Here is a 26,652-nt window from a genome sequence, read left to right on the forward strand (position 1 = left end):
GAGACTGGAATCCTGTGTATTATCACCAGGACGCAGGGAGGAACATGACTGAACACTCATGATGCAGGAACTTGAATGCTCAGTAATTCTCACCAGCCCCATCCTGCCCCAAATTTATGCCCATGTTTACAGTGGGCACAGGAAACTTCAGTAAATCTTATCCCTGGGTCTTGGCTGAGGTGCTGACTGATCAAGAGAGCACTCAATGAAGTGACACTGATTGTACTCCAGAATGGCTGTGGAATTTCAGGACCAATGTTTACCAATTGAACAGGAATTTTCCTTTGCGTTGTTACTTCTCAGGAATGACCAGAAGGTGCACACAGTTTGGGTCTTCTGTAGAGTCAGGCTTCTTCCTGTATCTTTCCCCTCTGTGTTGTTCCAAGTAGGGACCCCAATCAGGAGCTGATGTGCAAGCAGCAGATATTTTCTGTGAATGGAAATGTAAAATGTTTGATCATTTCTGTTGGATTTTCACCCAATCAGATTATTCCGACACCTGATAATTCACACTATAGCGAACAATATTTCATGTCAAAGATTATACTTTCATCCAGACACTTCAATTGATCCTGTTGTGCACTGGCAGTGAGACACACTGAAAGAAATGGACTTTTCACAAACAATCAGTCTGATGCAATGACCTTAGTGCAATTCATTAAATGTTAAAGGTCAGAGACATGGTGAGATGAAGAGGTTTAGGGAGGCAATTCCAATGTTTAAGGTTAACCCTGCTGAATGCACAGTTACCAATGGGAGAGTGAGTGAAATGGTGAGTGTTGCAACAAATGTCAGAATTGTAGGAGTGCAGGTATTTTGATGGTTCGCACAGTTGGAGGAGGGTACGAGAGGGAGGATTTGCTCAATGATACAGGGGTGAAAATTTTAAAAGTTTGATGTTGGATTAGCGTCTCATAGTGATCAACAAGGACAGGGCTGGCAGATGAACAAGGCCTGGTGTGGTTTAAGCCACAGTGCTATGGAGAAGCATGGATTCACTTAAGGTGGAAGACGGGAAACATGAGCACCAGTAGCCAGTCAATTAACCTACAAATTATAAAGACAATGACCAGGATTTTTCGGATAGCAAGGTTTCCTGTCCGACAACCCGAAGACTTGGTGGGGAATATATCTGTACAGGTTATGGCTGTGCCAGAGTCACTTCAAGCTGCTCAGAGCATCAAATGGTTGGATATGGGAATTTTATCCTCCATTTTGTGCATTTTCCTTGAACAAAACTGCCTGCCAATCTGACTGACCAGCAGTGCCACAGGGAGTAATGGTCACTGCTGGCACCAGAAGCAACCTCCAGAATCACAGTGCTGGAGTTCCACAGGGGGAGCCAGTAGTGAGGTCACATGACAGGAAATGGGAGCAAAGGTCCAGGGAGAGTAGGGAGACTCAACAGCAAGATCAGGAATGCAATGAATATCTGGATAGGCTGGGACTTTGAGCTGGTCTCATTGATAGAGTCAGCCATCTCCTTTTCTGAGCCTTCCTGTTCTCCCCTTACCACGCAAACCCACAATTGCAGGGGAATATTAACTGATGCTCTAGGCTTTGCGTACACCTTATAATGTTGTAGGCTGGATACAAGCATGGGATGGCAAACGAGGAGACTGTATGGGCCCTCCTGCCTACTAGTGCAGGACTGTAAGAACTTGCTGTTTACAACAACCTCAAAGACCAACCTCCTAACCATTGCATTAGGGGTTTAGTATCCTGTAATGATGTCACAGAGCAGCTTTTCATTGGGAAGAGATACCACAGTGTAAGCTGAATTAAGAAACGAAAAACAGAAATTCTTGGTGAATTGGGCAAAACCCGAAAACCGAACACTGTTTACATTAGAAATACTTGCAGAGAAGCAAATGATGTAGACTGACGAGCATTAATGATAAGGGTTACAGAATAGTTTATCAAATAATCCTTTAGATGTATTGTTGAGAAAAGACACATTTTGTCGAATCCTTTTGTCCTGCATTTATTGGGACATTTTGCAAGAATCCCAACCAATTCAAGGTGAAAAGTAAATTCTGTCATCTGAAAGGAGACTATTGATTGGTTGCTAAATGAATTCTGATTGGCAGAGATGTTGCCGTGGAGAATGCACCCACTAATGCTGATTGACAATTAACTGCCAGGTTTTGATTAGAGAATGTGGAATTTCACACCATGGAGAGGAAGAGGCTGAGGGGGATTTCACTAAAGTTCACAAAATAATGAGAGGTCTGGGCAGAGCAAACAGGAACAATTAGCTCAATCTCATTAAATCTGTGCTGTTTAGACCTTGATGTTTTGATTGATTTGCAAAAGTAGCAAATAGAGTCATAGAGATGTACAGCACAGAAACAGACCCTTCAGTCCAATCGTCCATGCTGGTCAGATATCCCAACGTAATCTAGTCCCATTTGCCGGCATTTGGCCCATTTCCCTCAAAACCCTTCCTAATCATAGACACATCCAGATGCCTTTTAAATGTTGCAATTGTACCAGCCTCTGCCACTTCCTCTGGCAGCTCATTCAAAATACGGATTACCCTCCGCATGAAAACGTTACCCCTTACATCCCTTTTAAATTTTTCCCCTCTCACCCTAAACCGTGCTGTCTAGTTCTGGACTCTCCCACTCCAGGGAAAAGACCTTGTCTATTTACCCTATCCAAGCCCCTCATGATTTTATAAATCTCGAGAAGGTCACTCTTCAGCCTCCAACGCTCCAGGGAAAACAGCCCCAGCCTATTCAGCCTCTCCCTGAAACTCAATCCTCCAACCCTGGCAACATCATAGTAATTTTTTTCTGAACCCTTTCAAGTTTCACAACATCTTTCCAATAGGAGGGAAACCAGAATTGCATATGATATTCCAAAAGTGGCCTAACTAATGTCCTGGGCAGCCACAACATGGCCTCCCAACTCCTATTTCAATGCTGTGACCAATAAAGGAAAGCATTCAAGACACCTTCTTCACTATCCTATCTAATTGTGATTCCACGTCCAAGGAACTATGAACCTGTACCTCAAGGTCTCTTTGTTCAGCAAACCACACTCCCCCCAACCCCCATTCCCCCACGACCTTCCCAACCAGTGTACAAGTCCTGCTCTGATTTGCCTTACCAAAACATAAATGACAAAATGCACTGATCCTTGTGGCACACCATTGGTCACAGGCCTCCAGTCTGAAAAGCAACTCTCCATCACCACCCTCTGTCTTCCGCCTTTGAGCCAGTTCCATATCCAAATAGCTAGTTCTCCCTGTATTCCACGAGATCTAACCTTGCTAATCAGTAATCCATGAGGAACCTTGTTGAACACATTATTGAAGTCCATATAGATCACGTCCACCACTCTGCCCTCATCAATCTGCTTTGTTACTTCTTCAAAAAAACTCAATCAAGTTTGTGAGACATGATTTCCCACACACAAAGCCATTATAATTATCCCTAATCAGTACTTGCCTTTCCAAATACATATAAATCCTGTCCCTCAGGATTCCCTCCAACAACTTGCCCACCACCGATGTCAGGCTCTCTGAAATATAGTTCCGTGGCTTGTCCTTACCACCTTTCTTAAATAGTGGCACTATGTTAGCCAACCTCCAGTCTTCCAGCACCTCACCTGTGACTATCTATGATACAAATATCTCAGCAATCATTTCTCTAGCTTCCCACAGAGTTCTTAGGTAGACTTGATTAGATCCTGGGAATTTATCCACTTTTATGCATTTCAAGACATCCAGTACCACCTCATCTTCAATATGGATATTTTTCAAGATGTCACCATCTATTTCCCTACATTCTATATCTTCCATGTCCTTCTTCACAGTAAACACTGATGTAAAATACTTGTTTAGTACCTTCCCCATCTCCTGCAGCTCCACACACAGGCCTCCTTGCTGATCATTGAGCGGCTCTATTCTCTCCCTAGTTACACTTTTGTCCTCAATGTATTTATAAAATCCCTTTGGATTTTTCTTAAACCTATTTGCCATTGCTATCTCATGTCCCTTTTTGCCCTTCTGATTTCCCTCTTAAGTATACTCCTACTGCCTCTATACTCTAAGGATTACTTCGAACTCTGCTGTCAATACCTGACATAGATTAGATTTTTTTTTAGATTAGACTTACAGTGTGGAAACAGGCCCTTCGGCCCAACAAGTCCACACCGACCCGCCGAAGCGCAACCCACCCATACCCCTACATTTTACCCCTTACCTAACACTACGGGCAATTTAGCTTGGCCAATTCACCTGACCCGCACATCTTTGGACTGTGGGAGGAAACCGGAGCACCCGGAGGAAACCCACGCAGACACGGGGAGAACGTGCAAACTCCACACAGTCAGTCGCCTGAGTCGGGAATTGAACCCGGGTCTACAGGCGCTGTGAGGCAGCAGTGCTAACTGCTGTGCCACCGTGCCGCCCCCATGCTTTCTTCTTCTTCATAACCAAAACCTTAACATCTGTAGTCATCAACATTCCCTATACCTACCAACCTTTCTTTTCACCCTAACGGGAATATACCATTTCTGGATTCTCATTATCTCATTTCTGAAGACTTCCCATTTTCCAGCTGTACCTTTACCTGCAAACATCTGCTCGCGATCAGCTTTTGAAAGTTCTTGCCTAATACCATCAAAATTGGCCTTTCTCCAATTTCGAACTTCAACTTTTAGATTCAGTCTATTCTTTTCTATCACTATTTTAAAACGAATAGAATTATGGTCGCTGGCCCCAAAGTGCTCCCCCACTGACACCTCAGTCACCTGCCCTGCTTTATTTCACAAGAGTAAGTCAAGTTTTGCACCTCTCTAGTCAGTACATCCACATACTGAATCAAAAGATTTTTTTCAGCACACTTAACAAATTCCTCTCCATCAAAACCCTTGATACGATAGCAGTCCCAGTCTAAGTTAAAATCCCCTACCATACCAACTCTATTATTCTTACAGATAGCTGAGATCTCCTTACAAATTTGTTTCTTAATTTCTCACTGACTATTGGTGGGGTTTATAATACAATCCCAATAAGGTGATCATCCGTTTCTTATTTCTCAATTCCTCCCAAATAACATCCCTGGATGTACTCCCAGGAATATCCTGCCTCAGTAGAGCAGTTATGCTATCCTTTATCAAAAATGCCACTCCCCCTCCTCTCTTGCCCCCCTTTCTATCCTTCCTATAGGATTTGTATCCTGGAACATTAAGCTGCCAATCCTGTCCATCTCTGAGCCACATCTCTGTAATTGCAATGACATCCCAGTCCGATATTCCTAACCATGCCTTCCCCGTTAGCTCTCTTGAATTGAAATAATTACAGTTTAATTTATCAGTCCAACCTGTAGTTGGTTTCTGCTTTGTTCTTGCCTGCTTTAACTAGTTACCTTTCCCAACCAATCTCAAATTGATCTTTTTCTTCACTATTTCCCTGGGTCCCACTATTCCGCCCCCCCCCCACCTTACTAGTTTAAATCCTCCTGAGCAGCTCAAGCAATTTTCCCTGCCAGTATATTCATCCCCTTCCAATTCAGGTGCAATCCATCCTTCTTGTGGAGGTCACTTCTACCCCAGAAGAGATTTCATTGATCCATTAATGTAAACCCTTCTCCCCTGCACTATCTCCTCAGCCACACATTCATCTGCTCTTTCCTTCTATTCATACCCTCATTAGCTTGTAGTACCAGGGTTATTCCACATATTGCTACCCTAGAGAACCTCCTCTTGAATTCCTGCCTAAGCTTCTATATTGTCCCTTTAGAATCTCATCCTTTTCACTTCCTATATCATTAGTTCCAAAGTGTACAATGACCTCCTGCTGGTCCCTCTCCCCCTTGAGAACATTCGGCACTCTCTCCAACATATCCTTGATCCTGGCAACACACCATTCTGATTTTTCACTGTTGGCCCCAGAAGTGTCTGTCTATGCCTCTGACTAGAAAGTCCCCTCTCACAATTGATCTCTTGGAACCTGACGTACCCCATTCAGGAGCTGCTGTACATGCAGCAGAAAGTTTCTATGAAAACAGAAGTGAAATATTTCACAATTCCTACACAATATTAATCCACCGATTAATTCCACTGTAAAAGAAAGCTGTTCCTAATCATATTATATTGCAGTTTGTTCTAATACTTAGCAGGTCATATTGTAGCGAAACATGTTCAATCTGTGTGTTTATTACAGAGATCAGACTCCCATGTCTAAACTGACTGAATTGTGATATTCATTTGCAATGAAATCTGGAGACACGTATTATATCCAAATAATCTTGAAATTAGATCGAACTGAATTTTTTTAAAATGCTCTATTGCAGGAACAGTTTTTCAATTTAAACAGCGTTACCAAGTAATCAATTTATTCTAATTTTATGAAGTAGCTACTGCATCTAAAAGATTATTATTTTATTGAGAACACGATACTAATTAGTCAGTGTTTTTTTAAACAAAACCCTGATCACACATCCTCGAGACACATTGTGCATTGATGACATTGTGGTAATACATTTCCAACAAGGGCTACTGTGAGTTAAAGAGAAGCCCCAAAAGATTGTTCTGAATAGACAACCAAACTTCTGACTAAACCATATAATCAATGACCTTTAGAAACACAGAGGCAACTATGCAGCTGCTGACTAAAGCAAATACCCATTCACAAATCTTGTTTTGAATACCAACTGGGTGAACGAGCATGGGTTAACATTCAGTGGGCATGGGCACACAGAATAGACATAGATAAGAGGTTTTGTTCTCACCTTTCACAAAAATTCTCAAATCCAGATTAATGTCTAAAGCCTGTGAGAGGCTGTGAACCAGGGCCATGGTGAAGCTGCCCCATCTTCATTAAAAGTTGAGGATTGCTTGAAGATTCTTGCTTCTTGGAACCTGTCAGCTTGGGAATGTAGTGGTGAGGGATTGTTAACTGTGCACTTACTCTAGACCAGCAATAACTGGCCACGCCTGGAAGAGGGCTGACGACTGGAATCAGAACTCATTGCCATCTTTAAATGACTCTGGATTGGTTTGGACTCGGCATAGACCTGGCCCACTTTTCCATGAATACCCAGGACTTTCCCTCTGTAATCACCTCAAATCCAACAAGTTTTGAGAGACCTACATGCCTCTAAGTCTGTCTCTAGCAGTCAAAGCTCTAAACTTTGGAATTGCTCCATACATCTCCACCTCTCTATTTCTCTTTTCTCCTTCTCAACATATCTTCACACCGACTGGTTCAGCCAAGCTTCTGTTCTTCTACTGTGTAATTTGTCGTGAGGTTTGGTGTAAGATTTTACTTTATGACACTTCTTGGGAGTACAGTGGGATATAATATAGCAGTAGAGGCACTGTATTACTAAAAGTTGCTGTAAAGTAGGAGTCTGAGAGGTTGTCACAGAAACTGTTTCCCGATCTTTCAAACATTTCCTCACCTGCCACAAGGTGGGGCCCTCAGCTTGGACAACTCTCACCACGGCTATTATGGGTACCCACATAATACAGAAGATGATCATACACCAGCCCAGCGCTATTGACCAGACAGAGTATTCAACTGGTCCATATGTTGGAGGGGCAAATGTTGTTAAGGACCAGACTAAGATTGCCTGAATGAAATAAACACAGAAAGTAAAATCAGTAACATGATGAAAGGGACTTACTGTACATTTTTACATTCAGCTTAAATCACTCAAAGATGTAACATCTCCTTACGGTTAAAATGCACGGAGAGATCAGAATCCAACAAGCTCTCCACCAGAGCCAGAAAAGCCAATTCCTTTTCCCAATCATCATCTCACTGTCCTTGATGAATCTGTTTATCCCTGTGAATGGCAAGGAAGCAGAGAGACACCATCACTCGCGCTGTCCTGTCTTCAGGGCAGCTTGTTTTCTGTTGAAGTTCATCTTGTACAGGTGGCATTGATGAACAGGTTAAACAGAGAAAGGATTGCTGAAGATTTCAAACAGGATGAACAGAGTGTTCCCTATCACCAAATCGATTATCTGTACTCCAAGATTTAAAGGTCTTGAAGGAACTCTCACACTGTTTTGAGAAGACAAGTGTTCAAGGTGAATGGGAGATGAAGTGAGGTGGAAGGTTGAGGCCAAAGGTGCCAATGAGTGGGGATTGATGATGTGGTGAAGTCATGTTGGTTGTGGAGCAGGGTTGTGGAAGATTTGGATCTGGTCAGGTATGGAGTTGGGAGTGTTTGATAGTGGAGATGAGAGGTGTGTGTTGCCTGGAATAGAGAGTGGTGGGTGGTCACATGCCCATGGGAAGTGATGTCACAGGTGAATGACTTGGTGGGAGACTGTTAATGTTATTCATTGTCAGGTCAACGTGAATGATTGCGGGAGTCGTTTTTATAATGAGAGCAGATTTTAATCCTTCTAACATTTCCTGGGTAATTATAAGTCAGTCAGAACTTTCTCAAGTCTATGTCTCTAACTCAGAGTTGGAACTTATTCAGAGGATTTTTGACACTGGGTATTTCCATGAGTATCGTACATTCCCAGGCAATTCCCATATAGCCAGTGTGTTGGGACATCTGCCTGATCCTGGTGTACAGCTTCCAGCCAATGGTCTCCCAAAATCTGGAAATGTAAAATGTCGGCTAAGAAATTGCATTCGTCACTTTAGAATTGATGAGCCTGATCTTTGTGTGAACAATGGTTAAGGGAGTGGAAACAATGGCTAATGTTAATTCCTGTAAACAGGTAATCAGTAAATAGTATTCCCTTGGCTGTATTCTTAGGGCACCATAAGGGCAAGAAAATGATCAAGAAACTTGTCCAATGGAATGAATGGATATGGATAGCACAGATAAAAGACATTGGAGTGTTGATTGACCATGATGGTATTAAATAGGGGAACAGGTTTGATGGACTGAATGGCCTACTCTTATTCCTGTGTCCCAAGATAAAGGACCAGGAAGCATATTAATGTTCCTAATCTCTATGATGATCAAGACACTCACAGGAACAATCTCATTAAGGGAATCTCCTGATTCTGTAGGATCATCATTGTGGTCAGGGAAGTGAGAAGTCTTGAAACAATGTTAAGAATCTACCCATGTGATGCTTCTGTTATGAAGGTGGAAGAGAATATTTGGGGGTTTTGAAACAGTCAGAATGGACAAAGAACACAACTGTATAGAAATAGGCCTATCGGCCCTCTAAGCCTGCGCTTACACATTTTGCTCTTCCGTAATAAAACTGTCCTCACGAACAGGATCTGTATCCCTCTATTCCCTTCCTATTCATGTATTTGTCCAGATGCTTCTTGAATGCTGCTATTGTGTCTACTTCCACCATCTCCTCTCGCAGGCGTGTTCCAGGCACTCACCACCCTTTGTGTGAAAAAAATGCCTTGTAGATCACTTCGAAACATCCCCCCACACCTTGAAAGTGTGTCCCCGAGTAATTGATCCCTTCACCCTGGGAAAAAAACCTCTTACCTTCCACTCAATCCATGCCATCACAATCTTCTAAACTTCTATCAAGTCACCCCTCAACCTTTCATATTCCAATGAAAACAAACCCAGTCTGTCTAAATGTAGTTCATAGCTAAAATCCCCATACCCTGCAACATCCTGGTAAACGTCTCCTAAGCATCCACATCCATCTGCTACTGTGGTGACCAGAACTGTACGTAATACACCAAGTGTGACCTAACTAAAGTTCCATAAAGCTGCAGCATAATTTGCCTACCCTTACAGTCAATGCCACTTCCAATGAAGGCAAGTATGCCACAGGTTAATTGGATTGGAAGGATTCAGTTGCTGTGCGGTAGTTATCAAGTGAGGGCATGATTGAATAGCAAGTCAATTAGTTTATAAATTTTGCTTTTCACTGTGGGACATGCATGATGTTGTTCACCTGTTATATCTGTATCATAGCCTTGTGATTTTGAAACATAGTTCAATAAAATTAGTTCATGAATTTTATAATCCTAAACTTTTGCCTCTGTCATTATTCATTTGACTCAAGTCTAAATCCTCACTAACTGTTCAAACCCTATAGTTATCTGCACAATATCCAGTGTAGATTTTGTAGTGTTATCTCTGAAGAGGTGAAAGTATTCTCATAAATACATTTCAATTGTAATTTTTTTTTCCCAGTCATACCCACCATAGATCCAGCTGAGACCAATGAGTTCCAACAGAGCAACTACAATGAGAATCCATCCAGTACAGAAATAATCCATTAAATGTAACCAATAAATCCCAGCCTAAAATGAAATGGAAAATTAGAAAGCATTAAATGGAAAAAAAACATAACATTCAAATCTTTAAAACAGGCATTAAAAGGATTTAAGAATTCATCTTTTCTCAACCGCAAAATACCCTGTTTGCTCGATTTATTCTCATTCCTTGAAGGGCTGGAATTAGTTGTGTTCCATTTTTTTTTTTGAAATAAACAATCAATTTTGCATGTAGCAGCACGGTGGCTCAGTGGTTAGCAGTGCTGCCTCACAATGCCAGGAATGCAAGTCTGATTCCACCCTTGGGTGACTATCTGTGTGGAGATTATAAGTTCTCCCCATGTCTGTGTGGGTTTACTCCAGGTGCTCTGGTTTCCTCCCACAGTCCAAAGATATGTGGATTAAGTGGATTGGCCATGCTAAATTGTTCATCGTGTCCAGGGATGCAAAGGCTAGGCGGATTAACCATGGGGAACGCAGGGTTGTAGGGTAGAGGATGGTTCTGGGTGCGCAGCTCTTCAGAGGGTCAATGCAGACTTGATGGGCTAAATGGTATTTCCACACTGCAGAGAGTCTATGATTCTGTCCAGATGTGATCTCGGTCAGGTGCAACACCTCTCTGGATTTATATATTATGATCTTTCCATGCCTTTCAATATTTTATTTTAACTTCCTGGGAACATTGTACTAATGATATTTATGAAATGTTCACAAAAGTCCTCTTGATATCTCCCCTTCCCATGACCTCTACTACATTCTCAGATGACACATATTCCTCATCAACTTTCCCTCTGCTCAAATTGCAATCGTCTTTATTAAATTAAATCTGCAACATTAGTCAAAATATTTTCTTTTTATTACTGCGATCGTGGGAATTAAAGGCAGCAATAAATATAGAGACCACAGCTTTATCCTGGATGAGGAAGGTCATCACTCCATCTTCATACAGACGTTAATAATTGGTGAACACCCTGATATTGCAACGTCTGATTGCTTCATCAATGATTTCTAGATTTTAGCCTCCACTGCTCAATGCAGAAATTAGTGCTGTGTGTCAATCATTCTTCATGTGTTGCAGAATTCCAGACATAAATTCTCAAATTGCTTTTCCTCATTTTAAACCAAGCTCTCTAATCTCATAAATGTAATATTCTGAGTAAAATCACATTCTATAACCGCATAAGATCACCTCTCAAAATGAACTGGTCTGCAGCCTTAAAAGTACAATTTCTTGAATCTTTCATCATAACTCAAAACCCCAATTCTAGGGGTCAGTCTTGTGGCTCCTAGCATTACAGTCTCCAGTATCCATGTGTCTGTCTGTCTTGTTGGGAAGAACTGGACGCAGTAATTAAGGTAAGGTCTGACCACAGTGCTGTAAAATTTGATGACCATTCCTTCTGATTTTTATTCTACAGTTTTGTGATCCAATTGATGAGGCTTATGGACTTTGTGAAACACAGAAAGCATGACACAACCCAAGAGAACGCAGCCTGTTTAATTGACTCACCAAGGAACACCTTCAACATTCACCACTTCGGCAAGTGTCCTGCAAGAGCACTTTCCAAAACTGCATTCCCCACAACCAAGCTAAAGCAGGCACCAGGCACAAAAGAAAGTTGATTTACAAAGCAAAGAATTTCAGGTGCTGGAAGGTTGAGATGGAAATCGGGAAATTCTAGAATTATTCAACAGGGCAGACAGATTCAACAGGGAGATGAATAAGATTAACATTTCAGCTCAATGATGATCCTTCAGGAAGGAATTGGAAATCTTCATCAAGGGACAAGGGTACTGAGGGTGGAGAGTCGGAAATGGATTTTGCAAAGCAAGTCGGTGGGAATCCACATTTTGTTTATAAAGACATGCATAAAATGGTGGGAAGGAAAGAAGGGAGGGTGTTGTTTTCAGGGGGCAACTTGGGGGCACTCCAATTACACATAGCATCATGCTCAACTGCTCTGCAAAATCCATCCCAACCAAAGATTTCCAAACCTTCCTCGACCCAATATCCAGGATTTATAGATTCCTTGGTCCCACATGTGGCCTTGCCTGCAGTACCAGCTGTGCCCACCACTGAGCTTGTGGCACTGCTGACACTAGTGGAATGGCTGGTCAATCGGATACTCTTGCTAAGGATGGCACCTCTTCCTGCTGGTGATTGGCATGAGCCCCATTATTCGGAAATTTATTCTGCCCACTGCACTGTAAGGCTGCAGGGAATGGATAAATCACATCCTGTTGACTGTCTTCTTAGCCAGCAATACTCACATTCCACAAACAAACAAGAGAAAGAGTCACAGAATCATAGATTGTTACAGTACAGAAGGTGGCCATTCAGCCCATTATGTCCACACTGCTTCCCAGCAAGCATTATGACTCCTGCCACACACCACTTCCTCTCACCCTTTTTCCAATTAAATAATCACCAATACCTCAATTGACTCACCATCACATTTCAAATCTGTGCACTCCAGACCTGAACGTGAAAAAGATCTTCTTCATTACATTTGCAAATCGCTTTAAATCTGAGCCATTTCATTCTCGATCCTTTCACAAAGAGGAACAGTTTCTCCCTATCTACTCTGTTCAGACCTCATATGAGTTTGGCAATGTCTGTCACATCTTCTCTTGACCCCACCTCTCCTCTCTAAGGAGAATGATCCAATCTGTCCAATGTATTCACATACATTAAGTTTCTCATTTTGGAATCATTTTTGTCGATCTCTTCTGCATTCTTCCAAAGTGTTCACATCCTTCCAATATTGTAGCATTCACAACAGTGCTCAGCACACCTGGTGAGGATTAACAAATTTCTTATACAAGTTCAACATAACCTTCTTGCTATTATACCCTAATAACTCTATTATTAAAGCCCAGGATACCATATGCTCTCTCTACATGTCCTACTATCTTCAATGATCTGTGAAAATCTGCCCAGACCCCTCCTGCACTTCTTAAGTACTGCACCCCTGACGTTACAAATGTTTTCTCCCCCCAAAATGGATCGTCTCAAACTTCTTGCATTGAGCTTTACCTGGAAGCTACCTGCTCACTCCACCAACATGTCTGTGAACTTGTGGACTTTTCAACTCTCTTGCTTAGAGTTTACAATCCTTCCAAGGTTCATGTCATCTCCAAACTTTGAAACTGTCCCTTACAAGACAAGGTCTATACCCTGCAAATAAAGCAGGAAAAGCAGGGCTCCCACAACTGATGTAAAACAAGGAACGATGGATGTTGGACATCTGAATCAAAAACACAAACAGAAATTGCTGGTGAAACCTAGCAGCTACGGTACATCTCTGGTGAGAAAGTGGAGTTACCATTTCTTGATGATGAGTCACTGGACTTGAAACATTAACTCTGCTTTCTCCCTGCAGATGCTGCCAGACTTTCTGGGTTTCACCAGCAATTTCTGTTTTTGTTCCAATCCCGATCTCTGGCGAACTCCATTACAAGCCTTCCTACAACCCAAAAAATATTTGGTGATCACTATTCTCCATTTTCTTTCACCCAGCCAATTTTGTATCCAGACTGCTATTATCTCCTTTATACTATGAGCTATAACTTTCTTCATAAGTCTGCTGTGTAACATTGCTTAAAGTGAGTTTTGAAAGTTCACGTACACCACATCAATGACATTACCCTCATCGATCCTTTCTATTACCTCTTCAAGAATTGTCAGCCATGATTTGCCTTTTAGAAATCCACGCTGACTGTTCCGAATTAACCCACATATTTATCTATGCCTCAACTGATTCTGTCATTAATATTTGTTTCCAGATTTTTATCCACCACTGAAGTTACACTGAATTGTCTGTCATTGCTGGGCTTACCTTCATAGGTTTTTTTTACAAATAAAGGCGTAACGTCTGCAATTGTCTAACCAGTCAGCACCTCCCCTGAGTTTAGGGAAGGCTGGAAAATTATGGTCAGTGGTGCTTTAATTTCGACACTTGCTTCCCTAAATGTTCTTGGATGCATGACACCTGCTTCTGGACCTTGTCAATTTAAGTATTGATTGCCTACTCAAAACTTCTTCCTGGTGAATATTGATCTTTATCGTTATAGAGCTTCCTCCTCCATTACTATAACTGGTGTCACTTCCATCTCCTTGGTAAAGACAGGTGCAAGGTATTCAGTTAACGCCTTAGTCATGTCTCTTGTCTCCATATGTCCTATATTTCAACTTGTGGGCCAAGTGCTGGAAAGTGAGATTAATGTAGAATTAATATCATTTTGGTTGTACAGACTTGAGGGCCAAAGGTCCTCTTCTGTACTATAGGATTCTATGATTCACTGTGTAAACCACCTTTTTTACCCTAATTGACTCAACTCCTCATTTTGCTATTAATGTGCCTATAGAAGACTTTGGAATTCCTTGATATGTTTGGCTGACAGTGCTTTCTCATCAGTGCTTTCTCATCAGTTAGTACATTTGGCTGGACAGCTGTCTTGAAATGCTGAGAGATGTCAGAGGTGCGTTTCAATTCCTGCACCAGCTGAAGATACCACAAAGTTTCAACCTCTCCCCTTCCCTGAGGTGTGGTGATTCTCACATTAAACCATCACTCGTCACCTCTCTGTGGCCCAGGAGGCCCATGGTGGCTTTACCTCTGACCTTAATCTTCTTATTAAACCCCTTTCACTTCTCCAATATGCTTTTCACTTCCCCTTTGAACCTTAGTGTTCTGCTTGAAGTTTTTGTCTTGACACTCATCATAAACTCACTTTTTCTTCTTCATTTTGTATTCTATCTCCTTTGTTCATCCTCAGAGCTCTGCATTTGTTTGTTCTCCTTTTGCTTTTTGAGGGAACATACCTTGATTGTACCTGAATCATGTCTATTTTAAACATAGCCCTTTGTTCAGTGACTGTTTTTCCCACCATAATTTTGTTCCTGTCTCTCTGGCTCAGCTCCATTCTTTGCCCATTGAAGTCAGCTCTCCTCCAGTTAATTCTTCTTATTCTGGACTGCCAATTATCCATTTTTATCACCACCCCTGGTCCAAAACCAAACCAGCAGTGGGGTTCTAAATGCTGGGAGCTTATTTAGACTGAACTTAATTCTTTGTGATTTATGAAACAGTGTCTCATTTTACTGAGTATCCTTGTCTAGAGAGGGTTGATTGCTCATGTGGAAACATAGCAAATGACTAAGCTACAACTTACCTGTGTTACAAACAGAAGGCCAAGGAAATAAAATAACAAAGACCAGCTGTCAGATAAAGACGCTTTGGCCAAAGGAACTCAGGAAACTGGTCCAGCAGGCTTGTTATTACTGTTTCTATTGAAAACAAGAGTTATCAGTGATTAATTAATGATTTATACCAAGTCTTAGATAAATCCACCACCAGAGAAATGGCAGCCAAGAGAACTGAAGGAGCCAATGGGGAGAGATTTCTCTGTCTATGGGCAGAATTGTATCAGAGCAATGTTTGGAAAATGGAGGCTTGCTAATGTCTCCTGAAAGTAACTCACCATCTCAGGGTGGGTGATAGAAGATTCTGAGATGTGGGCTATAGGCTGTGATTCAGTGGGAACGACAATATTAGACATTTGGTTCAACAATGTGTGGGAGAACTCTCTCAGATTGTATTGCAGAAGAGTTTGCAACACTGATTGGGAAGATTGTACCTTTGCTGTTTCTGATGCCAGGCAGTTCATCTGGTTTATTTTTCCTATCGGAGCAATGAGCCACAACTGAGTGGCTTGCCACTTTATTTCAGAGAGGCTTGTTGTTTCATGCCTCACAATTAACATGTTACCACAGCACTGTGGGGCAGCAAGGTTGCTCAGTGGTTAGCATTGCTGCCTCACAGTGCCAGGGACCCAGGTTCAATTCCAGCCTTGGGTGCCTGTCTGTGTGGAATGAGTGTGGGTTGTGATGTCTGCATGGGTTTCCTCCGGATGCTTGGTTTCCTCCCACAATCCAAGGATGTGCAAATTAGGTGAATTGGCCATGCTAAAATGCCTGTAGTATTAGGTGCATTAGTCAGGAGTAAACGTAAGAGAATGGGTCTGGGTGGGTTACTCTTCGGAGGGTTGGTGTGTACCTGTTGGGCCAAAGGGTCTGTTTCCACACAGTAGGGAATCTTATCTAATATAATAACCTGTAAGACATTATATAAACCCTGCATAATTATGTGACTTAAGAGCAGAAAGGTCTCAGAAACTATCTTGACTTGGGCCACTTCAAGCATGACATACTGACAAACTGTGCTGCATGTTGTAATTGAGTACTTTCATACTCACTGAGAAGCGTACATGAATATAATGTTTGTATATAATAGTGAGCTGCAATAAATATTCTGTTGGATTCTTTAATAACATAAAGCATTGAAGCAAAATGCACATCAAGGGTTCCAGGGTCTAACATATGATTATGGTTCTGAGGTTTTCAAGAAGGTCTCTCACACACAATCTCCTTCTATAAAAGGCATTAGGTGTCAGATGGGTTTTTTTGACGCAATGATAGCTCTACAGTCAAAATTACTGACAGCAATGTTATTTCATCCAGGTTTATTTGATTGAATTCAAATTCCTCAGACACTGACGTGAAACACAACCAGAAACTATTGGAAACACTCTGCAGGTTTGGCAGCATCTGTGGAGAGAAAGCAGAATTAACATTTCAGATCCAGTGACCCTACTTCAGAATGCTGTTTTTTGAAGAAGGGTCACTGGACTCAAAACATTAACTCTGCTTCCTCTCTACAGATGCTGCCAAACCTGCTGAGTTCTTCCTGCAATTTCTGATTTCCAGCATCTGCAGTTCTTTTTTGACATAGAGGTGAGGGTTGATCTCATGTCTCCAGGTCATTTATCCAAGCCTCCAGATTAGTCTGTTAACTGAATCACAACATAATTGCTGCTCAATACATTTTAACAAATCCTGTTCCTGATGAGAAGGGTCTAGATGTACATCAAAAATGATAGTTATTATATTGAGACACCTAGAACTTGGCAGCAGAAACAGAAATATGAGTTGTATGATACAACAGAAAGAACAAGGAAAGGGGAAGCAATGGCCTAATGGTATTACCGTTGGACTGTTAATCCAGAGATTATGTCCAAGGGACCCAGGCTCAAATCCTGCCACGGCAGTTGGTGGAATTAAGAATCTAATGATGACCATGAATTGATTGTTGGAAAAGCTGACCTGATTTCCTAATGTCTTTTAGAGAAGGAAGCTGCCATCCTTACTTGGTCTGGTCTAGATGTGGCTCCAGACCTGTTGCAATGTGGTTGACTCTTAACTGCCATCTGGGCAATTAGAGATGGGCAATAAATGCTGCCTAGCCAGCAATGATCTCATCCCATGAATGAATGAAGAAAAACAAAATTGTGAACAGCGACTGAACATGAATGCAGATTTTTAAAAAACATGAATTCCACTGTAAATCTTCCAGATGTTAGGTAACAATGACCTGAATATTTCTTTCCTACAACTTGGAACACACTTCATTCAACCAAGCTGAGGTTTCATTAAGACATTGTGGAGAATTTGACTATAGAGTAACATTGTTTTCTCATGCATTACAATCATCAGCAGTAGCTCTAAACATTATAGCTTAGATAAGTTCCTTTTATAGAAGTAGAAAGAGATTGGTTAAATTAAGTAACATTATTGTTGAACTTAAAAGATGTCATTCTTACCAAAAGTTGCAAACAGTGTATCAAGTCCCAAAGTGAGCAGCATGAAGAAAAATAAAATGGACCATAAAGTTGCCCATGGCAACTGTGCAAGGGCCTCTGGGTAGGCAATAAAGTCCAAAGCAAACCCTGAACAATGGATACAAAACAAATGATAATATTAGTCCTGCATACAATCAACACACTGCTACATTTAATTCTGTATAGTCACTGATGTTGAGGCAAATTCAAAAAGTCTCAGCTGAGACATTCCAATTACTTCTGGAACATACCATGTGGCACACCCTGAATATAAGAATGAATGTATGGGCATGATATCAGTAATTCAGAATGGTGAGATTGTGACATCTTAATTGTGAACTGGATATGTCAAAGGTCTGTAATTTCATATCTCAAACTATGTTAAATCAGTTCTGTACATTTGTTGAATAGTGCCTACTTTCAATGGGAATCAATAATTTTAAAGAAACTTATTTTTTTATAGGTATTTTTATTGAAAATTTAACATTTTTACAAGTTTACAAAATAAAAAAAACCCAAGCATAAACATTGATATACAATTAAATCTTAAATAAATAATCAAAATTTAACAAAAAAAACCGACAAAAAAAACTGAACTAACTACTAATCTAACCTCCAACTAACCAGAGTGCAGAATTAAGTCTCTTACATTATTAAATTAAGACAAACAAAAACCCAACGGATAACACAGAAATTGGGTAGTGAGATACATGCTGGGAATGTATTAGCATCATATGTAACAAAACCCGTATTCGTGTGGGATTCCTCTCCCAAGGGGCCTCGGACCAGCCAGGTTCGCCATTTCAATTAAATAAAAGCCCTTGTTAGGACAGTCGAAATATATGTATTTATATAATTCAAGAAGGACTGCCATATTTTATGGAATAATTTGGTCTTTTGGTGCACCATATTTGTAAGGAAATCAAGGGGAATACATTCCATAACTAATCTGTGCCAAATTGAAAGTCCAGGGGGGCCCTCAGCCACCCAGTTTACCAAAATATTTTTCCTTGCATAGAAAGAGAGAATAGAAAATAATCTCTTCCCGTGCATATCCAGGGAGGGTAAGTTCGAAAAGCCCAAAAAGAGAGATACAGGGTCCACTCTAATTTCCGTTCCTCAGATTTCTGTCAGAGCAGTTGCTACTTTAGTCCAATATCTATGGATCTTATGACAGGTCCATAGGCAATGTACAAAAGTGCCCACCTCTATTTTACATTTGGGACACATTGGAGATGTTCCTGCCTTAAATTTTGCCAATCGATCCGGTGCTATATGGGCCCTATGAAGTATCTTCAGCTGAATAGCCTGAGTTCTGTTGCAGATGGTGATTCTTCTGGCATTTTCCCAAATGTCATTCCATGTTTCTATAGAGATTTCTAGTCCCAAATCCTGATCCCATATTTTAAGCAGATTGTCTATATCTCCCAATACTTCACCATGTAGTAAATGATAAATAGTACTGATGGAAGATACCCCCATTGGCCATAGCATTCTACATTCTCTATCTGATTTATAAAGACTATCTAATAACGTAGTCTTCTTCTGTATGTAATCTCGAATTTGGAAGTATCGAAAGAGGTCTCCATTAGGTAATCCGAATTTCTGACGCAGCTGTTCAAAAGACATCAGGATCCCTTCTTTAAATAGATCCCCTAAACAAGAGATACTCCTGGATCTCCAGAGTTTGAAAGTGGCATCTGTAAACCCCAGTTGAAATCCCCATGCTCCCACTATCGGAGCATAGGGGGATGTTTTATGTGAGTTGCCCTCATTTTGCCGCATTATATTCCAAGCTTTAATTGTGTTCAGTATTATGGGGTTTTTACAGTGATCCGTAATGATTTTCCTCTTGTCTGAAAATAAAAGGTTAATAAGTGGGCATTTTACTTGAGAAGCCTCGATGTCCAGCCACATTGATTGCGGGTCAGACAAGACCCAATCAGCTATGTAACTTAATAGGGAACTTAACTGATATTTCCTAAAATCTGGGAAATCCAATCCTCTCCTTGCCTGTGGAAGCTGTAGCTTCTTCAGCTTAATGAGGGGCTGTCTATGATTCCAAATAAAGAAACCCAACCAGCCTTATGATTTACGTAGTGCCAGCCTCAGCAGCATCACCAGAAGCATTCTCATAGGGTATAAGAGACGGGGCAGGACATTCATTTTAATTAGTGCTATTCTACTAGCCAGGAAATTGGAAGGTCTCCCCATCGCTGGAGGTCCTGCCTTATCCTTTCCAGTAAATGCACAAAGTTCGCCTTGTATAACTGACCAAATGCTGAGGTAATAAAAATGCCTAATTATAAAAAACCCTCCAGGGACCACCGAAAGGGAAAGTGGGATCCGTCCAATAAGTGGGATATACTAGCAAGGCCACCCATTGGCATAGCCTCCGATTTCGAGAAATTAATTTTATAGCCTGAAAATACACTAAACCTGGATTAAGCGAGGCACGGACATCAAAGGATTACTGAGGAATAGAACATCATCTGCATAAAGGGTAATTTTATGTTTACCTGTATCAATCCTTGGGGTCGTTATATTAGGGTCGGCCTGTATAGCTTCTGCTAGTGGCTCAATTATTAGCGTAAATAGCAATGGCGAGAGAGGACATCCCTGACGGCAGCCCCTATCCATACTGAAGTTATCCGAGCCTAATCCATTGGTAATCACAACTGCTTTGGGATCACTATACAGTATTGAGACCCATTTGGTAAACACCTTTCCAACGCCAAAGCTTTCCAATGTGTAAAACAAATATGACCATTCAACCCTGTCGAATGCCTTTTCCGCATCTAATGAGACTACTATTCCTGGTATCTTTCCCTGATGGCAGGCTTGAATCACATTCAAAACCCTTCTAACATTATTGGATGATCTACAGCCCTTAATAAACCCCGTCTGATCCTCCTTTATGATATGTGGCAATACCCTTTCTAGCCTCAATGCTAACGTTTTAGAGAGGATTATAAAATCTACATTTAGCAAGGATATTGATCTGTATGATGCACAATCTTCTGGGTCCTTTCCTTTTTTAAGGATAAGAGATATTTGCCTCTTTCAGTGAAGGCGGGAGACAGCCCTGACTGTATGAGTAGGTATACATGTCCATAAGTGGACCAGCCAATATTCCTGTAAATTCTTTATAGAATTCAGCTTGAAAGCCAACTGGGCCAGGTGCCTTACTGCTCTGAAGTTGCCTGATTGTGTCAAGTATTTCTTGGATTGTTAGGGGAACATTCAAGACCGATATCTGTTCCTGAGTTAGGTCCAGAAAGGTCAAGTTTTTTAAAAATGATTGCATCCTCCAAGTCCTGTCTTCACAATCCTGCGATTTATATAAATCAGAATAAAATTTTCTAAAGATTGCGTTAATCCTTTTACGATCATGAGTAAAAATACCAGTACTTTCCTTGATAGACGTGATATTTGAGGGGCCTTCTTTTTCTTTGCAAGAAATGCTAAGTATTTACCAAATTCATATGACCTTTGTTTTGCAAATAATATTTCCCTCTTAGCCGTTTGGGTAAGCGTGGTGTTTAAAGCTGTCCTAAGGGCCATAATCCTTTGCAATTTGATAATAGAAGGTCTGTCAGCGTATGCTGTTTCAGCTGCTTTTAAGCGAGCTTCGAGCAGACGCTGTTGTTCTCCCTTTAATTTTTTCTGGGTCGCTGAGTATGAGATCATCAAACCTCGTGCGTAAGCTTTGATGGTCTCCCACATCATTGATTGGTTGCTAGCCATACCTAAATTAATTTCTAAAAAAGTTTTAAATTCTTGAGAGAAGTACTTTACAAATTTACTGTCTTTCATCAGGAAGGGGTCCATACGCCAATGCCAGGGTGATGTCTCATTGTTCCTCGCCTTGATTTCCATATATACAGCAGCGTGATCAGAAATTGTAATACTGTCTATTTTACAGGATGATTTGGAATTTTAAAAAATCGAGGGGCAAAAAACAGATCAATTCTGGTATGGCATTTTGTGGATTGGAGTAAAAAGAAAAATTTCTGCCCTGTGGATGAAGGCATCTCCATATATTTACTAGTCCTAACTCTTTGTTCAAGTCCACCAATTGTCTAGATCTGGGAGATACTCCTGCAGTACTCTTGGGAATCCTATCTATTTCCGGATCCATAATACAATTAAAGTCTCCCGCTATAATTGTATGACGGGCACCGAGAGCCATCAACTTTGAGAAGGCTTCCATTATAAATTTAAAAGGAAGTGCCGGGGGCAATACAAATTTAAAATCTCATATTTCTCTCCATTTATAATGGCTTTAATCAGAATATATCGTCCAGATTCGTCTTTTATCTGATTTAGGATTTTGAAAGGGAAATTCTTCCGAATAAGAATAACAACTCCCCTGCGTTTTGAGCTAAAAGAAGAAAAAAAGGCCTGATCAAATCCACCCTGTCGTAATTTCAAGTGTTCTTTATCCAATAAGTGTGTCTCCTGTAGGAGAGCTATATCAACCCTTTCTTTCTTGAGGTTTGATAATATTTTCTTCCTTTTGACTGGTGAATTACTCCCCTTGACATTCCAGGTGCACCATTTAACTGACTGATCAACCATAATCGTCCAGGCAAATCCGAGATCCCTCGGGAGGGGAAACCCTATCCAGAACATCCCGAGCATAAAGCATATAAAATTCACAAAAATAAAGGCTCTCTAATACACTCACAACAGTAAAATAAAAAAACTATTTTGAAATAAAAAATATATAAAACGTATTTAAATGGAGATTTTCCCCCTTGTTCCCAGGGGGTATCACTTCCTTTCCAAAAGTCTATTGTATCCCCTCCAAACCAGTGCCCCACCCTTGACCCAGGCGCTCCTCAATAGGATGAAGAAAATTCAAATATACTACAGAACTAGAGTTAACAGTGAGCACCCTACTCCGCCCCCCCCATCCAACCTACACCAACACCTGGATATATTTGGTAATGTTAATACCATGTATAAACATATATAACTATGAAATTACAACCTCAACAAGTAATAATTAAATATAATAATACAAAATAACAAGGGAAAACAACCCCGCTCCTAGAGACAGAGGTAAAATAGTATAAGGTAACCACCTCCCCGCACCAACATTAACTAGACCCCCCAGCCTATATATATATAAAATAAAAAAAACAAGGAGGTGGAGAAAATCGTTAAGTAGAGAACAAATAAATAAATCCCTCTCCCCACCCCCAAGATAATATTAAACAGTAAGGTAAAAAAATGATTAATATATTAAAAAAAAGGGAGGGTGGGATGTAAACCGGAGTTGGGGGAAAGCAAACCAACATCAATTATCTCTTACAATTTATCTAAGAGAGTCCAAAAATTCCTTGGTCTTTTCCAGCAATCCGAAGTTATACATTGACCCTTCATGGTTAAAGCGTAGCGTCGCTGGGTATCGCAAGGAGTACTGAATACTTAAGTCCCTTAAACACTTCTTCGCCTCATCAAACACCTTCATCTTTCAGACCAGAGCTGGGGAAAAGTCCTGGAATAACATGATCTTGGATCCTTTTTCGATCATGGCTTGGAGATCTTTTCCAAGATTTCTGGAGGCTTCTAAAAGTTTCTGCCTCTACTTATAACTCTGCAACCAGAACAGGACCGGGCGGGGACGCTGGTTTGAGCCGGATCCGCGTATTGCAACCCAGTAGTCCCATTCCACCCTTACCTGGCCTGATCCAGCCTCCAGATTTAAAAGCTGTGGAAGCCACTGTTCAAGGAACACTGTAAGCTGGCCTTCCTCTTCCCGTTCGGGAAGGCCCAGCAAATGAATATTTTTTCTACAGCCTCAATTTTCAAGGTCGTCAATGTGATTCTCTAAGGTCCAGACTCGCTGTTCGAGAATCCGGACCTGATTCACGGCCGATTGTGCTGTAGTTTCGGAGGTCGCGGCCTTTAGCTCCGCCCCTCCGACTCAGCGCTCGATTTCCTTGATGTCTTGCTTTTGCAGCGCGGCCGAGAGTGAGTCCCATCGGCTTCAGGATTCTTCTATAAAAGCGTCAATCTTCGCATCAAGTTTGGATATTACTCCCACGAGGCTCGCCACCAAAAGTAAGCCCCTCGGGGCGCTTGCGGACGCCTCTTCTGCAGCTGGAGAGGGTTGGGGAGGGGTTCCTGCTTGCTGAGAGCTGCAGGCTCCCCTTTAGTCATTTTTACTGGAGATGAAATTGTTTAAATTCAATACTAAACAACTAATTACATTAAGTAAAAACTATTTTAAATGATTTGGTGAGTGTGGTGGGGGTGGGCGACCCTCTTTGCCCAAGTCTTGGGAGGAGCACTGTAGACTCAGACTTGCTGGGTTGCCGCCATCTTGGATTCTCAGAGAAACCTGGTTGATAGATCTTCTAAGTTAAAACCCATTCTAGCTAAGTTATATCATTGCCCATGGTGGTTACTGGATAAAACATTTACATGCATGCTATTATCAATGGAGTAGTGGATGAGTGGGAGATAATGCACTCCTCCAGCCTCAGTCAAACAAGGGGGCAGTGACAAGGAGTTCAGAACAACTGGAATATCCAGACCTGTCCTTGCTGGTGGTTCTTCCTTGCCACTCAAGCTGGTGTACAATGGAACACTTGCTATCAACAGGAACATGGTGGATCAAACCACTGGCTTCCTGAAGGTGTCAAATCAAGTTCAAATGGAGTACATCTCAAAATCACTAGAGGTTTGCTGAATCTCTCAAATCTTGCTTCCAGGATGGCAGAGTTATCCTGGGAGAATGAATAGGAGGAGGCAGGTGGTGGTGGTTGGCATGGTTGTCCCTGGACAGATACTCAGGTTGTTCAGTAATCTAATCACTGCCACGCAATAATTGTTCTACCATTCCCTAGCTATCAACCCAACTTTTATTTAACATCAAAATAAATCCGGAAATAGAAGCCACTAATAAACACAATCATTCCATGAGAACTTCATTGTGCACCAATTCCAATAATGTAGGAAAAGTTGATCTTTCTGTTACTGAATTCTCTGAGCACCTGTCTTATGTTTGCCTGTTGCCCTGTTACTATCATTCTCAATTATTTTTCTGTTCCTTTCTCATTCCATTAATCCCATTGACTCAATGCTCTTTTGGGCAAATTACACTCAGGCCCAGGTGTCCTCTAGTACCCCATCGATGTCTAACAAATGACACATATGTGCCATCCTGCAGCAGAATAGTATGGTTAACTTTGTATTTACCTGACTGTGCAACCTCTGAAACGGGCTTGTTTTGCACATGAGCCATGTGTCCAAGAGTGGAGAAGATGATAAATCCCGAAAACACACTCGTAGCACAATTAACAACACAGACAATGATGGTATCTTGGTAACAGTTGTTGTGGAATTTGTTGTCGGATGACAATGTGATTAAACTGCCCCAACCCACTGATGTCGAGTAGAAAATTTGTGTTGCAGCATCTTTCCAGACCTGATAAATAGAAGGGAGAATTCATCAGTGCTGAACGATTTCACTTGAACTCATTCAACTGAAAAACTACATTGACCACAAGAAGCATAGTGTGAGTTAGTCCAGCAGCTCAATGTGATCTGACTGAATTAAACTAGCTCTGATCAACATCATCTCACTTAATAGGAGGGCCATCATTTGATTTTCCTTTGACTACTTGCTGCCAACTTTAAGATTTTCCCTCCAAAATTGACTCATAGCAGAAATAAAACCCCACTGGACCAAAAATCTGATCTTCTGCAAAGACATTGCTATTTTCTGCACTGCAGTCTGTTAAGCAAAATGTAAACTGCATACATTGGGGTTAATTTGGATCACAAAAATGATTTAAATTAGATTTAAAATAGGTATGAATGTCAAACTGAGTGCACATTTGGAACGAACCATCTTATACTTAAATGGTGAGGCTCCAGATGCTCCTTGTTATTTATGTGTAAATTCCACAGCAATTTCTGACTGCACTCAGAGGTTCAGAGAAATATCTCTGACATGCACCACTCTGCTGTTATAAAAATGGTATCGCCTGACATTTACAAACTTGGCTCAGTGTGAAATTACCTATTACGTGCGTAGAGTCACATTATTATTGTTGATGTGGAAGAAGGGTTTGGGGGGAAGGGGGAGAAGATCAACTGAAAGGCAGGATCTTAGCTCTCAGCAGCTCCCCCCAGTCCTCCCATCTACATGAAGTAGAGTCCTTCAAAAAAGTGTTGATGCCTTTAGATGAATTCCGCCTTTTTGGAAGCCCGATAGGGATTCAACAGGATTTTGATTTCACTTCTGTTTTAGATTAGATTACTTACAGTGTGGAAACAGGCCCTTCGGCCCAACAAGTCCACACCGACCCGCCGAAGCGCAACCCACCCATACCCCTACATTTACCCCTTAACTAACACTACGGGCAATTTAGCATGGCCAATTCACCTGACCCGCACATCTTTGGACTGTGGGAGAAAACCGGAGCACCCGGAGGAAACCCACGCAGACACAGGGAGAACGTGCAAACTCCACACAGTCAGTCGCCTGAGTCGGGAACTGAACCCTCATGATTGTCCCCTGGTCTCCACAAGTAGGTGCTGAACCAGGGAGGAGATGTTTCAATGGCCATTCATTGGCCACTTAAACACCATAATTAATGGCAAAGCATCAAAATCCAACCATGAATCTTCTGCCACCATGATAGATGAGTGACAAGAAGCTATAAACTAATGCTTTCCCACCCAATTTCATGTCCCATTGCTCCCAAATTGTCATTTGGAAGGGCATAAAATTCTGCATTTTATTTCTGAACTACTCTAAGTTCACTCAT

At 41.3% G+C, this 26,652-nt stretch overlaps 1 pseudogene; it reads right to left on the reverse strand.

Moving 5' to 3' along the window:
• Nucleotides 1-292: 292 nt before the first annotated feature.
• LOC132819980 (sodium- and chloride-dependent neutral and basic amino acid transporter B(0+)-like) overlaps nucleotides 293-26,652 on the reverse strand; it is a 151,629-nt pseudogene continuing 125,269 nt past the window's right edge.

This window comes from Hemiscyllium ocellatum, chromosome 11 (assembly GCF_020745735.1).
Source record: "Hemiscyllium ocellatum isolate sHemOce1 chromosome 11, sHemOce1.pat.X.cur, whole genome shotgun sequence".
Taxonomy (NCBI): Eukaryota; Metazoa; Chordata; class Chondrichthyes; order Orectolobiformes; family Hemiscylliidae; genus Hemiscyllium; species Hemiscyllium ocellatum.